Source organism: Lactuca saligna, chromosome 5 (genome assembly GCF_052625555.1).
Source record: "Lactuca saligna cultivar CGN05327 chromosome 5, ASM5262555v1, whole genome shotgun sequence".
Classification (NCBI taxonomy): domain Eukaryota; kingdom Viridiplantae; phylum Streptophyta; class Magnoliopsida; order Asterales; family Asteraceae; genus Lactuca; species Lactuca saligna.
The window spans coordinates 296,159,710-296,177,159 of NC_136421.1; positions in this window are offsets into that span (position 1 = coordinate 296,159,710).

Consider the following 17,450-nt stretch of genomic DNA (forward strand, 5'->3'; position numbering starts at 1 on the left):
AAAGTTTATGAATTATATATCAACTACAAAACATTAAATATCACTCTAGCATCATGGTTAAGGCTCTCGTTTGAAGAATTGGAGAGCAAACTCTGCATTTCCAAAAAACTACAAAATATGAAGGAATATCAAAAAACAAACTTCTCATATTTGATACACCCGATTCATATAAAAATCATGTTATACAGATCAGATATAAATTAGGAATATTTGTAGCTCACCTCCAATGCTCCTACATGACAAAAATTCGAAAACAACTCAAAAAAGTCATATGAAAGCATATCACAAATAGAGTTTATATCAGAAGTCAAAAAAGAACTCACAAAGGATAGATGCATCATTTTTCCTCTGAAATCATATTTTTCATCCAGGTTGCAAAACCACATACAGATCCAAAAAGTCTTTATGATACCATAATTGAAGCTACACAAATGAACAAACATACATAACTCAAAATATATACATAAGAAATAACAATGAAGAGAAAGAGACGTTGGAAAAACAAATATTGTTGATATATGATGTGTTTAGCTTGTTTTTTTTTTAACTTATATCTATATATTATAGCAATGTGTATGGAGTTGATATCTTTATCAGCATGGTATAACATGTTTTACCATCTCCCCAACAGAAAACGTGCATTCTTCAAGCGTCATGTTGTACCCACTTCAAACTTCTCTTTTAAAGATGGCCATAAACATATGTTTTCTACTTCGTGAGTGGTTTACCTGGGAGGGAGAGAGATATCTATTTGTCAACATGTGCATCGATCTGTATATTTAAAGGGACAAATAATGAAGCAACATACAATAACTTTTGAGTGAGAGCTGGAGGAACCTGTACAGGAGACAAAAGTTGAAGCATCAAAATGATTTCAACAAAATGGTACCTTGATAAAAAAATTGTGCGTCTTCCTCCCGTTTAAAGGCTTCCCTCATTTAAGAAAAAAAAACCTTGTTAAGAGAAAAGGAAACGACAGATGGTGGTGAATTACGTTACCTCCAAGCTAAATCGACAAAAAAAAAAATGAAACAAAAAGACGAAGAAAGGTTATCCAAAAATATACCTTTTGATTGGATCCGACTTTCCTCTCAAGCTTCTTAACAACTCCATGTTTTTGCGTATTTCGAACCCGTCTCTGAAAATATGAATGTGTTCGCCTCCTGTTTCTGCAAAAGATAGAGAGAGATAGATTGACAGAGATCTGTTACCACCAAAATAGTTAGGTAATCAAATACGTGTTAAGAGTTTGAAGAACACTAACCGTGAAAAGGGTCGTTCTGAGTAATTCCATTTGTAAATGATATAGTCTGGTCTCAAACCACTGGAGTAACAACGACAATAGGTCGAGATACCGACAACAACAAAAGGGGAAACACCGGTGGTGGGGTGAAACAACATCCATAACTGTGTTTGAAGAAAAATGGTGATGTCATCGTGTTGGGTTTTTCAGAGAGAAGCATGTTGAATTCAAATTTTGAATCCAGATTTGGGGAAGCTGTGTTGAAGATAAGAGCGGTGCTTTTAGGTTTGAGAAAGATAGAAAGAGGGAGGCGTGTAAACAAAATTTAGGTCAATGGCGTTATTCTATCCGTGTGAATTGTTTGAGAGAAGAACCTCAGCTTAAGAGGTTGTATATCGTGTCTTAATACTTGTACATAATAAATAAAGGATTTTGATTGGTTGTAAACTTTTCACAAGGATCACTAATAACATGATCTACACCGTCCAAAGAATATCCAAAGGTTCGTATTCCATTTCCTTGAGTTTAAGACAATTATCTTAATTTTTAGGGGTCCCACATTTATATACCCTTTATAATATGGTATATATATATATATATATATATATATATATATATATATATATATATATATATATATATATATAGGAATAAGTTCTATGGAAAACAAATAACTAGGGCAACATCTACTGGAACCAATAATCAAATGACACGTGTCCATTTCTTTCTTCACAAGTAATGTATTGTGGAAGTTATTGTGGAAGTGATGTGTTGTCATGTTTTCATTGGTTCAAATATGTGTTGCCATAATCATTCATTTTCCATATAACTCTCTATTTCCTTAGCCATTGATCTTCATGATTTCTGACGCTCACGATTCGTTCATTGGTTCCTTGTTAATTATGGTTCTTTATTGAACCTCACCATATATATATATATATATATATATATATATATATATATATATATATATATATATATATATATATATATGGTGAGGTTCAATAAAGAACCATAATTAACAAGGAACCAATGAACGAATCGTGAGTGTCAGAAATCATAAAGATCAACGGCTAAGGAAATAGATATACACTTTTACATTTGATGCACACATACTAGATTATACCAGATTATATATCAAAAAATTTATCTTCTTACCAAAAAAACTCACATCCTTTTTTCGTTTAAAATTTTTTTATGCATACTGTGAATTTGAGAAGATTCACAAAAAAAAAACCTTGATCAGTGTAGATTTACACTGTGAATCTAAACTATAAATATTTCAATTTTTAATATTCACAATGTGAAAAAGCTCCAATCAGTTCATATTCACACTGTAAATCTGAGAAGGTTCACAATGTAAATCTGAACAGGTTCACAATATGAATCTGAACAGGTTCACAGTGTGAATCTGAACTGAAATATCGTTTTTTACATGAATATGAATCTATGATTGAAAAGTACAAAAAAAACATGAATTTTCTATAAAAAAAAATAGACCTTAACTTTTCAAAAAAGAAAATGAAGTGAATTTTTTTTCGAAAAAAAAAAGTTCGTTTTTTATATATCATCATGGATCTCTTTGGAAAGAGGACGAAAAATATGAACAACAGTATACTCGTTTTTTTTTCGATAAAAAACATGGCCTAAAAAAAGATTTAAACGAAAAAAAAAGAAGTGGGTTTTGTTATAATCAGGTGCATGTGGGTTAATTGTAAAAGTCTACAACCCTTCCTTTTGCCATTGACCGCTTTAAATTTTGACGCTTTGGATTGGTTCATTGATTAATAATGGTTCTCTATTAAACATTTCCATTTCTCTCTCTCTCTCTCTCTCTCTCTCTCTCTATATATATATATATATATATATATATATATATATATATATATATATATATATATATAATTACGGACGTGTATTAGACTACAATTAGAAAACTATAAACCGACTTGTCTTTGTTTCCATAATGTTGATTGCTTGGACCCCAAGAGTTAGGATTCCAATAATCACCATCGAATCTCTAAGTCTTCTAGAGACGTCTTCAATCCCGATCAAACTCCACATTTCCTTGAACTTTATTCGAGCTAGTGGTTTTGTGAGAATGTCCGCCTTTTGTTTCTCAGTTAGAATGTACTCCACCTCTACTTGTTCGTTTTCAAAATTAGTTACAAAAAAAGTGAAACCTTGTGTGGATGTGTTTACTCCTTCCGTGAAAAACATGATTTTTCGTTAGCTCGATAGCCGACTTGTTATCAACTCTAATAATCACCTTCTCTTATGCTTTGTTCATGATTTCTCCTAGCAAATCTTGAATCCATATTGCTTGACATGCGGTCGTCGTGGACGCCATGAACTCCGCCTCGCAAGATGATAAAGCAATGGTATATTGCTTTTGCGAACACCATGTTATCGGAGATGACCCATAGTAGAAAATGTGACCGGTTGTGTTTTTTCTATCATCTGGGTCAACATTGTGACTACTATCACTATAACCAATGAGTCGATTTTATCCCATCCTCTCGTACTTGATTTTGTATCCCGTTGTTCCTCAGAAGTACCTTAGAATGTGTTTGATTGCAACACCATGCGATTCTCTTGGACTTTGTATGTATCGGCTAATAATTCCAAACGCATATGCCATATCGAGTCTTGTTTGAAAGAGATATCTAAGGCATCCCACCACCTTTCGATATTATGTCGGGTCGATTTCGGGTTCATCTTCGGCCTTCGACAATTTATTTCTATAACAACGTAAATTTTAAACCAAATTTTTTCAATTTAAAAACGTTTTTGTCTCAATAATAGAATCACAAAATGTCAAATCATCAAATCTCATATCCAAAAACTATATATATATATATATATATATATATATATATATATATATATATATATATATGTATGCATATATATATATATGTATATATATATATATATATGTATGTATATATATATGTATGTATATATATATATATATATATATATCAAATCCAGGATCCTCTAAAAACAAATCTCCAATGCAAGTGTGTGTACAATCAAGTCGGTGCCTTCCCGCGATCCTGAGAAGTACCTGAAACACATAACACATAACACGGTAAGCACAATACTTAGTGAGTTCCCCAAAATACCACACACATCACATTAGCCACTTGAGGCTAACTCAATACGACCCTCTGGTCAGTGTGTTCCAGTAGAGACCATCCAGTCCCACAACTTGGGTGGACCTTTCGGCCCTAACTCAATAAGTTTGTAACAATAAGCATAAACCACAAAGACAAAATACAGAGTACCACAATATACAAATAAGAACATAAGGCATCTCAGTCACGCAAGGATACCACTCATGGTAAGTATAGTGGGAAGACTCACCTCGTAAGTTAGCAAGTAAAAGTATCGTACTCGGGAATCTCGAACCAGCCTCCGCCTAACACATAGGATAATTATCTCTAATTAATACTCTACTAATACTCAATACACCAAAGGTTGTTCTCTTTCTCTCTAACTCTTGGAATGGGTAAAAGACCATTTCACCCCTCCATGGTCTCCATTACTCATGTTGACCAAACCCTAAAGTTAACAGAAGTCAAAGTCGAGTCAACAGTCCAGGTTTGACCTGACTTGCTGAGTGCACTCACGTGACTCATCGAATCCAATCGTTCCTCAGAAGTCTCGTGAAGGTCCAGCTCGTCGAGTTAACCCCTAACTCGCCGAGCTATAGCATGGTCATCTCATCAGGACAAACCCTGATTGACTCGTCGAGTCCATTCAGACCCATGTTAAAAAACATACGATTTTAAGGTAGAAAATCCTCTCACACTCAAGATCTAAGATCTCAAGGCTCACTTATCACGTAAAGCCACGAGCTTTACATTCATGCATGACACTTAGGGCTTAAAATGCCAAGAACATGCTCTATTAAGGGTTTTTCATGCAAGGCTCTATTATGGCTGAATAAAGCAAGGACCTTTGGACTCTAGGGACCTCACAAGGTCCAGATATGATGTCCAAATCTCTATATGTGCTTAATACACTCAAAGTCCCAAAATAAGATAGAAAAGAAGCCCTAAACTCCAATAATATGAGATCTACGCAAACCGATGAGAAAGGTACAAACTTTATACCTTTTACTGAAGGTTTTGGATGAATAGCAACAGATCTAATAGCATCCTCTCGTTCCTTGCTTGAAATCCTTCTTTTCTCTTCCAAAAATGCACCAAGATACTCAATATATGCTTACACACTCTCTATTAGATCAAAGGGAAATTAGGGTTTCTCTTAGTGAAGGCAAGCAGCTGATGAGTTGCAAATGAGGCTATAAGTGCCCTTAAATAGGCCCTAAACCCGGAGATTTAGGGTTTCTCTTTACAACGTCTACTCGGCGAGTCGACTCTCGAACTCGTCGAGTAGATCATTAATTCACGTGGCACATCACGACCTTACTCGACGAGTTGTAGCACCAACTCGTCGAGTCGCTCAATAGTCCTCCAAAAACATAAATAAACAATATACTTGGAAGTACACGTGTTACAGTTTCCCGGTTCCATTGGAATGTGGGTCGGGTTGCAATCATGTAAACCGACTTCTTTTAAAATGAGTTGAGTATACACTTATTGGTTTATAGTAATCCCCAATTCTTCTTGTTTAACTTTGATGCCAAGGTAGTAAGTTAATCTTCCAAGATCTGACATCTCAAAGTTCTTGGACATCTATAATTTGAACCTTTTGATCATATTCAAGTTTGTACCTGTGGCAAACAAATCATCAACATAAATTGCCAAAATCAACAAGTTAGATCCTTCATTTTTCCAGTACACCGATGGTTCTTTCATGCACTTTTAAAATTTCATACTCTTCAAAATCCCATCAAGATTTCATGTTCCATGCTCGAGGTGTTTGTCTTAGACTATATAGTGCTTTTGTAAGGCAATACACTTTATGCTCGTTGCCTTTCTTTATATAGTCTTCCGGTTGCAATACATAAACAGTTTCTTTCAATTCTTTATGTAAAAATGTTGTTTTAATATCTAAATGGTGAAGCTCCCACCCATTAGTAGCGGCTAAGGCTATAAGAAACCAGATGGTTTTGATTCGAGCTACTAGAGCAAATACTTCTTGAAAATCGATATCGGGTTGTTGTACGTAACCTTTGACAACCAACCTTGCCTTGTATTTATTAATAGTGTCATCTGCATCTTTCTTCAATTTGAACACTCACTTGAGTCCATTTGGCTTTACCCGCAAAGGCTTGTTCACAAGAGTCCAAGTATTATTCTTGTTTATCGAATTGTGTAACAACCGAAAAATCCAACCAATTTAAATTTTTAAAAAACAACTCGATTTCATTAAATTATTACAAAAAGGTTTCCAATACAAATCATTTAGAGTATTCCCAGAATCTCATTGCTACAAAATCATGAGGAGCGGTACGATCACGCCTTCGCCTTGCCACAGTCTCCTGAAGAACCTGAAAAACATTAAACCACAACTGTAAGCCCGAATGCTTAGTGAGATACCCCCAAAATACCAACCACATATACCATACACATATCATATCACTCTATCTCATAACGAATCACAGAACATCCATGCATATCGGGTCTACTGTGGGACTGGTCCGCCTTGTAGGGCCTTCAGTCCACCTGGTCCACCCTCCATGTCCAATCATGTCCCTCGAGTCTGCAGTGTGGTTGGTCCGCCCGCACTGGGCCTTTAACTCACCTGGTCCACTCTCTGAGTCTACAGTACGACTGGTCCGCCTGCATCGGGCCTTCAGTCGGCCTAGTCCACTCTCCGAGCCTCGGCACGTCTGGTCTGCCCTCGTGGGGCCTACAGCCTATTCGGACCGCTCGCTGGGCCTTCGGAATAACCGGTCCACCCTGGGTATCTTAGCCTACAGCACAAAGCAGGACCCGCCTCAACGCAACTCCAGTCCAAACAACCATGTCCACATAAACATACAATCACATAACAATTCATATTCAGGCAAACCGATCTAGCAGATCATATAACACAACATACTCTAACAGGATACCGACCTAACCGGTCACTAGCATAACATCATCCTATCTACCAGGATACCGACCTTAACCAGGTCTCTAACGAATACCATCCTAACTACCAGGATGCAAACATATCAAAACAATAACATAACAACAGATACCTGGATCTCAATCCGATAAAAGGGACGGCCTTGGTGCCTTAGACCCTGTTGATATAGTGAGGATAACTCACCTAGAAACTACCGGCTGAAAGGATAAGATCCCGCTGCTCCGAACTCCGACACGAACTCCTCCACTCAACACCAAAACACTCAACTCAATATATACCCTTATTTACCAAAATACCCCTGTAAGACAACTGGTCAACCCTTGGACAAGGTCAAAGTCAACACCTGACTGACTCTACTCGCCGAGTCAACCCGATGACTCGCCGAGTCCCCAAGCTCAGAACTTCCCTCAATCCGCGACCTGACTCGCCGAGTCACCCCGAGTCCAACAACTCTGAGTCCACTCGCACCCAACTCACCGAGTCATCCCTTGACTCACCGATTCTCGACTCAACCAGAAAATATTGGGACTCTTCGACAAGACTCGCCGAGTCTAAGGCTATCTTCAACCTACTCACCGAGTTGTTCATCCAAATCGTCGAGTTCTAGCTCATCTTCAAGCAACTCGTCGAGTCCACCCTTGTGACTCGCCGAGTACCACCGGTCTGAATCCATACAGAAGCATTCCAGGCCATGCAATTGATCCAAAACATAGATCTATCCTCCTACAACCCATCCATCATGTAAAGTGGCAAACTTTACGTGAATCCAAAGAGATCTAGGCCTTTTTACTCTAGGGTTTGGGGTTTGGGACAAGATAGCTCGATCGACAACACAAGAACAGGGACTTTAATGCTCTTAAGACCTTCTCCACCTCAGATCTGAGGTAGCAACCTCAGATATATCCTTCAAACTCAAGATGCCACAAATCTAGGTTTCCCACACAACCTAAAAATGAAGAATCTAGAAGAACACAGCCCAAGAACGAGATATTACCTCAAAAGAATGCCCCAACTTCAATAAAACTCGAATCCAAGCAAAACCCTTTGATCCAAGCCTCTTCTCCTTCAAGATTTCTTCAACAAACACCTCTCCAAGCTCCAAATGCACTCTAATCTTCCATAATCACGCTTTCTAGGGTTTCTGGACTTCAAGGGGGATCAAAGAGGCTGGGGAGAGGATATAATGTTCTCTATATAGGGCTCAACCCCGAGAATTAGGGTTTTCTCCACTCAGCACCTACTCGCCGAGTCCATCTTTGGACTCGCCGAGTAGGCCACTTGACACGCGACCAAAGTCGCAACCCTACTCGTCGAGTCCATCCATGGACTCGCCGAGTTGCCCTCCAAAACTTACACTTTTAGTCCTTCAACCCTACTCTTGCTATTCCAGGATATTACAATTCTCCCCCACTTAAATTAGGCTTCGTCCTCGAAGCCTACGGCCACTCATCTCCAATATACTCCCATAACACGCCACCTGACCTTAACCGAACCAGGTCCCTCAAGGCATACCCATCGAAACTCGAACTCACTTTCTCTTTCCTTGCAGTGTCCTAACCACCGTCTCAAACCGGGCACCGACTTTACTCTCTGATAACCACACACAACAACTGAGTACCACTCATGATGCAACACTGCTCCAAATCACAACCATTACTCGACTCATATGAGCTATAAATAACTATGCACCACCCGATTCCCGATCTGAATCCAACTCTATCCATACTATGCTGACAGAAAGACACACTCTTCAGTGCAACTCCCATGAGTTCTCTTCTTGCAATCGCATGCACATGCTGAACTAGCTCTAGCACCCTTAGGTTAGGAAACCCATCACTCTAACGACCCTCAAAACATCTCTCAGGATGAACCACTGATACACAAATCCTTTACCAAAATCAAGCTGGGAATCCAAAACCCCATATTTGCATCCCTTACGAGCCTCTTGACTTTACAGCCTCGGAAATCCCTTCTGCGACCCCAGCAGACATCCCCTCATGATGTCATCCCAAACCGTCGGCGCACATGCTGCTCAATGACCACCGTCGGACCACTCTGATCATAACTCTACACTGCTGCTTTCACTTCCGCGAATTTGCATTCCCCTTCGGAATTACATTCCTCCCTTTTTCCTTACCAAGGAAAACCACTCGACTGCCTTGTGACCACGACAAGTACTATGGTGCTCACCCAACGCTACACCACCTCTTTATAGCGTAACCGCTATCCCATGCATAATACATACTCTGAATCCACCCGAGAAGTGTCTCAAGTCCATGCACTACCTCCACTGATTGCGATCAATATCCGGGGCCAGACCTTGCAACGCCAACATATCGCGACATACTCAATCCATTACCTCGCACCGATCTAACGACACATGTAGAGTCTTCAGTATGACCGGACCGCCTTACTAGGCCTTCAGTCAAACTGGACCACTCTCATAACCTTCAGCAGACCTGGACCACCCTCCAGGGCCTTCAGTCTAGCTGGACCGTTCACCGAGCCTTCGGCCTGACTGGTACGCCCATTGGCCTTCAGTCTATCCGGATCGCTCAACTAGCAATCAACATTCCGAGTTACCTCTCCGGGAAAACCTCCCATGCAAACTGCTCTACCCCCCCAGGGGTTCCGAACTCTCTCTCCATCATACATACTCGATCCCGACCTGATCCCAGGCCCTGCACACTCAAGCTCTTGGTCTGTATCCCGCCCCGCACGCCTGTTATTTACTCATACCAACCAATGCCCTTGGCTGGCCGAGACATTACTGAATCCCATGCAGGTATACAACCTTTCATACTCGTCGATCCTCCGGAGAATTCTCCAATTCTCCCCCACTTAAGGCACTGACTATCAGCCACCGGTCGCCATCACCGACCTCCCAAAATAACCTTGCACAAAACCCAACACTTACATGCAGCCTGATTCCCACTAGCACTAGCAACCTCCGCAAAAACACATTTCCACTCCGATCATCTCGCTCGAAAGGAACCCAATCTTCAATTATCCACTCCTCGGACTGCAGATGCTACCCGATATTCAAACCAACGCCGCATCCATCAATAATCCTCACAAAAGATAACCAGCGAAAACCCGAAATACTAACCCATAACCATGTCAAACCCTCAAGGAACAATGGATACCAAAACGAAAACCACCCAACGAGACTAGCAGATAAATGATACTCCACAATAATCGTAAATAATCAAGACAACAGGAAAGAAACATACCCGCAGCAGCAAGCTCAAAAGCACGACCCTAAGCCCTTGGGGGCTCCGCTCCAACCTGACCTCCACCTGTGATCCTCAACGTGGCCGGTGCTGGAGCCTGCAACGGTCCTACAGCAAGCTGTGGACAGTTGACCCTCAAGTGTCCAACCTGATGACAATGATAACATATCCTCAAATCTCGAACCGGCACTAACTGCCGACAATCCCTCGCATAGTGTCCCTCCTTTCCGCACTCGCGGCATGTACCACCAGACCGACAAACTCCGGCGTGACCCCTCCCACATTTTCCACAAACGTGGATGCCCTGATCTCCTATACTAGAATCAACGGTCTTAGACCGTTTCGTCGCCGGCTGCGACTGAACCGGAGCTTGCCTCAGCTCACGCAACTGCAACTCAATCTCTAACTCACGCCGCCTAGCGGCCTCCTGCAACTCCAACAAGGTCTCGCACCTCTGCGATGACACAAACTGTCTGATGTATCTCTTTAGCATACTTAGATATCGGGACATCTGAGCCTGCTCCGAAGCGAACTCAGGGCAAAACATCGCCCTCTCAGTAAACATCCTGGTGATTTTCGTCACCGACTCCGAATCCTGCTTCAGCTCAAGGAACTCCTGAGCCAACCTCTCCCTCTCGACCTGCGGAACATAACGAGTGCTGAACATCTCTCTGAACTGATCCCAAGAAACCGCAACCCTCTGTGCATCCGAATATGACCCCGTGGTCAACCTCCACCAATCCTTTTCCCCGAGCCTTAACAGGTTCAGAGCGCACCTCACCCTCTGATCAGCAGGGCATGAACACGTGAAGAAACATCCCTCCACGTCTGATAACCATCTCATAGCAACGATCGGATCCTGAACTCCATCAAAGGTGGGAGGCTTCGTATTATCGAAGTCCCGATACTGAAAACCTCTACTAGCTCCTCCCCCTGCCGCTGTAGCCGCCGCGGCAGCCGTCTCCGTGAGAGCCGCATAGCGCTCATCAAAATACTCCACCATGGCGGTCTTGATCGACCCAAACAGCTCCGGCAGCTCAGCCCGAAACAATGCAACAACTTCATCATGCAGGATCTCACGAATCCTCGCATCCAACTCGCGCGTACTCATCTGACCGACAACCTCGGGCGGTACGGGCCCACCCGAAACTCCCTCTCCTGCTCCTGATCCTGATCCGGATCCACTCCCAGCGTGCCCTGAAATCTCCATACTGAAAATAAACCACCAAAAATCTCAGACACTTCCCACTATCCCGGAAACCAACTCTCAACCCAACCCTAGAGGTCATGGTTTCCCTGATACGCGTATGGGTCCTGTGCTTTCAGTAGTACGGGCCCATACTACCTTCCATACCTACCCATATTTGTATGAAGTACTTCCACAACACCTTAGCAAAAACATACATAACAACGCTCTATCCTCACAACTAGAGGAACACTAGAAATCTCTCACAAGAAAACCCTAGGCTAGCAGGCATCATAAATCAGGCAACACATCCAGAAATCCAGAAGATCCCTAGCCTAACTCTAGCATGATGTTCTATCAAAGCTCAATAAAACAAATATCATGTATGGTATTTTGGGGTTACTTACTGGCTCCGGCTGATCATACCTCCGCGTCCTCCTTTACTTATTTTGAAAACCATTTTAAATTCTCTTTTGAAAACCCTCCTCGATTTGAGACTGGAGTCACACAAGTGTTCCTCCAATTCACTCAAACCAAGGCTCTGATACCAACTTGTAACAACCGAAAAATCCAACCAATTTAAATTTTAAAAAAACAACCCGATTTCATTAAATTATTACAAAAAGGTTTCCAATACAAATCATTTAGAGTATTCCCAGAATCTCATTGCTACAAAATCATAAGGAGCGGTACAATCACGCCTTCGCCTTGCCACAGTCTCCTGAAGAACCTGAAAAACATTACACAACTGTAAGCCTGAAAGCTTAGTGAGATACCCCCAAAATACCAACCACATATACCATACACATATCACTCTATCTCATAACGAATCACAGAACAGCCATGCATATCGGGTCTACTGTGGGACTGGTCCGCCTTGCATGGCCTTCAGTCCACCTGATCCACCCTCCATGTCCAATCATGTCCCTCGAGTCTGCAGTGTGGTTGGTCCGCCCGCACTGGGCCTTCAACTCACCTGGTCCACTCTCTAAGTCTACAGTACGACTGGTCCGCCCGCATCGGGCCTTCAGTCGGCCTGGTCCACTCTCCGAGCCTCGGCACGTCTGGTCCACCCTCGTTGGGCCTACAGCCTATCCGGACTGTTCGCTGGGCCTTCGGAATAACCGGTCCGCCCTGGGTATCTTGGCCTACAGCACAAAGCAGGACCCGCCTCAACCCAACTCCAGTCCAAACAACCATGTCCACATAAACATACAATCACATAACAATTCATATTCAGGCAAATCGATCTAGCAGATCATATAACACAACATACTCTAACAGGATACCGACCTAACCGGTCACTAGCATAGCATCATCCTATCTACCAGGATACCGACCTTAACCAGGTCTCTAACGAATACCATCCTAACTACCAGGATGCAAACATATCAAAACAATAACATAACAACAGATACCCGAATCTCAATCCGATAAAAGGGCCGGCCTTGGTGCCTTAGACCCTGTTGATATAGTGAGGATAACTCACCTCGAAACTGCTGGCTGAAAGGATAAGATCCCGCTGCTCCGAACTCTAACACGAACTCCTCCACTGAACACCAAAACACTCAACTCAATATATACACTTATTTACCGAAATACCCCTGGAAGACAACTGGTCAACCCTTGAACAAGGTCAAAGTCAACACCTGACTGACTCTACTCGCTGAGTCAACCCGATGACTCGCTGAGTCCCCAAGCTCAGAACTTCCCTCAATCCGTGACCTGACTCGCCGAGTCACCCCGAGACTCGCCAAGTCCAACAACTCTGAGTCCACTTGCACCCAACTCACTGACTCATCCCTTGACTCACCGATTCTCGACTCAACCAGAAAATATTGTGACTCTTCGACAAGACACGCCGAGTCCAAGAACAGACTCGCCGAGTCTAAGGCTATCTTCAACCTACTCGCCGAGTTGTTCATCCAACTCGTCGAGTTCCAGCTCATCTTCAAGCAACTCGTCGAGTCCACCCTTGTGACTCGCCGAGTACCACCGGTCTGAATCCATACAGAAGCATTCCAGGCCATGCAATTGATCCAAAACATAGATCTAGCCTCCTACAACCCATCCATCACGTAAAGTGGCAAACTTTACGTGAATCCAAAGAGATCTAGGCCTTTTTACTCTAGGGTTTGGGGTTTGGGACAAGATAGCTCCATCAACAACACAAGAACAGGGACTTTAATGCTCTTAAGACCTTCTCCACCTCAGATCTGTGGTAGCAACCTCAGATCTATCCTTCAAACTCAAGATGCCACAAATCTAGGTTTCCCACACAACCCAAAAATGAAGAATCTAGAAGAACACAGCCCAAGAATGAGATATTACCTCAAAAGAATGCCCCAACTGCAATAAAACTTGAATCCAAGCAAAGCCCTTTGATCCAAGCCTCTTCTCCTTCAAGATTTCTTCAACAAACACCTCTCCAAGCTCCAAATGCACTCCAATATTCCACAATCACGCTTTCTAGGGTTTCTGGACTTCAAGGGGGATCAAAGAGGCTGGGGAGAGGATATAATGTTCTTTATATAGGGCTCAACCCCGAGAATTAGGGTTTTCTCCATTCAGCACCTACTCGCCGAGTCCATTTTTGGATTCGCCGAGTAGGCCACTTGACACGCGACCAAAGTCGCGACCCTACTCGCCAAGTCCATCCATGGACTCGCCGAGTTGCCCTCCAAAACTTACACTTTTAGTCCTTCAACTCTACTCTTGCTATTCCGGGATGTTACAAATTGATTTCTGTATTCATGGCTTTAAACCACTCCAGTTCTTTCTCTGTCTCTTCAACCGATATTGGCTCCTCATTGGTTGTTAGGAGAAGGTCTTCGAGATTATCAAGATCAAGCTCCTAGTCTTGAAGTTTTGGACGTACCCTTGCTCTCGTGGGCCTTTGGTTTTGAACATTGTTCACGTTATCGTTGACCAGATTTGGTTGTTCATTATCTTGTACTTCTGCTCTATCTTGAAACTTATGATTCGATTCAATCGGTTCAATTGGATCATTGTTTACATCGTTTCCTTGATTGTTTCTCACCTCGTCTTCTGGGTAGTCCCATGGTATTATGAATGAGTCTGGTTCTTCATTGTTGGTTGTTGATTCTTTAATCCAATCCCACCCTTTGGTTTCATCAAAAATAACATCTCGACTCACGATTATTTTTTGTGTCACCGTGTTAAATAACTGATAAGCTTTCGTACCCGGTTTGGAACCAACATGCACTAATGATCTATATCTTGCATCCAACTTCTTTAGATTCACCTATTCAACTTTTGCATGTGCTAGACACCCAAATATACAAACACTTCCTAAATTCAGTTTTCTTTTATACAACTTTTTGTATGGAGTTGTATCACCAAGCACTCTTGTGTAAACACGATTGATTAGATTTGTAGAGTGATTTACCTCTTCTCCCCATAAGTAATTTGGAACATGCATTGCTTTCATTATACTTCATGTCATGTCCATTAGTGTTCAGTTGCTTCGTCCCATAATTCCGTTTTGTTGTGGAGAGTATGGATCGGTAAGGTGGTGTTTGATTCCGTTTTGATCACAAAATGTATCAAACTCGAGAGAAGTAAACTCACATCCTCGATCACTTCTAAACACTCTCAAATACTTTCTGATCTCATTCTCCACTAAAGGCTTGAACTTTTTGAAGTGTGTGAATGCCTCACTCTTCTCTTTCATGAGATAAATCCGCATTAAACGTGAAAAATCATCAGTTAGTATGAAGACATATCGATTTTGACCTTTTGTTGCCGGCGTGTTCGGACCGTATAAATCTCCATGAACTACTTCTAATGGTGTTTTTTCTTTTTATGTCGTCATATTCAGGAATGACTTTCTTGTTCGCTTGCCTACCAAGCAAGACTCACACAAATTGATTCTCATGATCAAATTAGAGTATCCCTTTGACTAGACCCTTCTTGGACATCTTTTACATTGACTCGAAATTGATGTGCCCAAGTCTTGCATGCCATCGTTCTTGGATTAGGTGTCCAAGCTCATAACTATAACTGGTATTTACTTGAATTGATAGTAGCATAGTCCTTTTGGGTTGCCCTTAAAACTAACAACCAACCATGATAACTCTTGTAGAGAGAGAGAGAGAGGTTGAATTTATTATTTGATTAATAAATTGAAATAAATAATTTGTTAATATATTATGAGAATAATATATTAATTAGAAATAGTAATGTTTAACTAATATTTAATCATAAATTAATAGGAATTAATTTTGAGATTAAAAGAATTAAATTAAAAGTGCAAGGGCCATAGGCGGATCCACATTGGAGCCTGGGGTATCCCAGGATACCCCTAAAAAAATTCAGTAGTAGATTTGGTTTATGTTGAGGTTGAAGTGTCTTCTTCCCCGCTAAAACCCTAGCCGACCTCACTCATTTTTCAGTTTTTTTCTCTCAGGTTTGGTAGCTAAGAGTGAGGGAGAAGCGATTCAAATGGTCCAAGGGAAGGTTACTAAGGGTAAGTGTTAAAAGGCTTTCAAAAATTCAAGCACTTCTATGTTTAAATCGAGCAAAAAAGCCATGGATATGCAACTGCGTTGGCTGTTATCAAACAGATGAAGATATTACATTTTTGACACAATTGACCACTCGGGTTTAAGCATATAAACAGAATCTTCCCTTAAGCCAATATATCTAATTAAAACAATTTCTGGAAATTGCTATTTACCCCCTTGATATATATATATATATATATATATATATATATATATATATATATATATATATATATATATATATATATAATGTTTATTCAAAAAATAATGATTTAATTCTATTAATACTATGAGTATTACTTTTATTATTATTATTATTATCTTTTATAACAATTAAACGATTTAATTACCGGAATCGAAACAGATGTTACAAATATCGATTATCACTCTTTGCAATTAACCGCCTTCGTAAAATGAAAGATTGAAGATTTGAACTTTAAAACGTAACTTTATTATGGAAGTTGAGCTATTTGTCTAATGGAATTCCGATTTTTATTGTTTTCTTATTGTATATTACATGACCTTTTTTTTTGCGGGGATACCCCTTTACTTTGAACCTAGCTCCGCCACTGGCAAGGGCTAAAATGAAATTGTTCAATAGTTGAGCAATAGGTTCCAAAACCTTCCTAGGGAAGGAGGTGGACGGTTTTCGATGGATAATCTAGGGGTTTTAGATTATCCCATATAAATAATTAAGGATGTGAATAATTACCAAATTTAAATTAATAATTTAATTTTTAAATTAGGGTTATTCAGGGCATCCGATATACACTATAAACATACCTCTTAAGCTTATGAATTACGGTTAAACGAAACCCTAGAAGGATAGCCGGAATTCTCAAGCTTCTTCCCTTCTCTCGTCTTTCATCCTCTTGCTTGTTTTGGGTGTGAACCACTAGAGGTGTGATACTTGTGACACTTGCGCTCAAGGTTTCAAGAAGATTAGGATTTCATTGTTATTTCTATATAACAATCGATGTATGTTTTCTTAAATCTATTTTAGTGATTCGAAAATATACTAGTAGCCTTTGGGTTTTCCATTTGATGTTCAAAAGTTGCATGTTTGATTAGAGAAAACATAGATCAAGAATTAGGGTTGCATGCATACATAGGTTTTTGTTTGTTATGCTCAAAACCCAACAGTGGTATCAGAGCCTTCGCTTGTTTTCTATTAAATTGATTACAATTGTTTGAATTTGATCCATTAGGGTTTA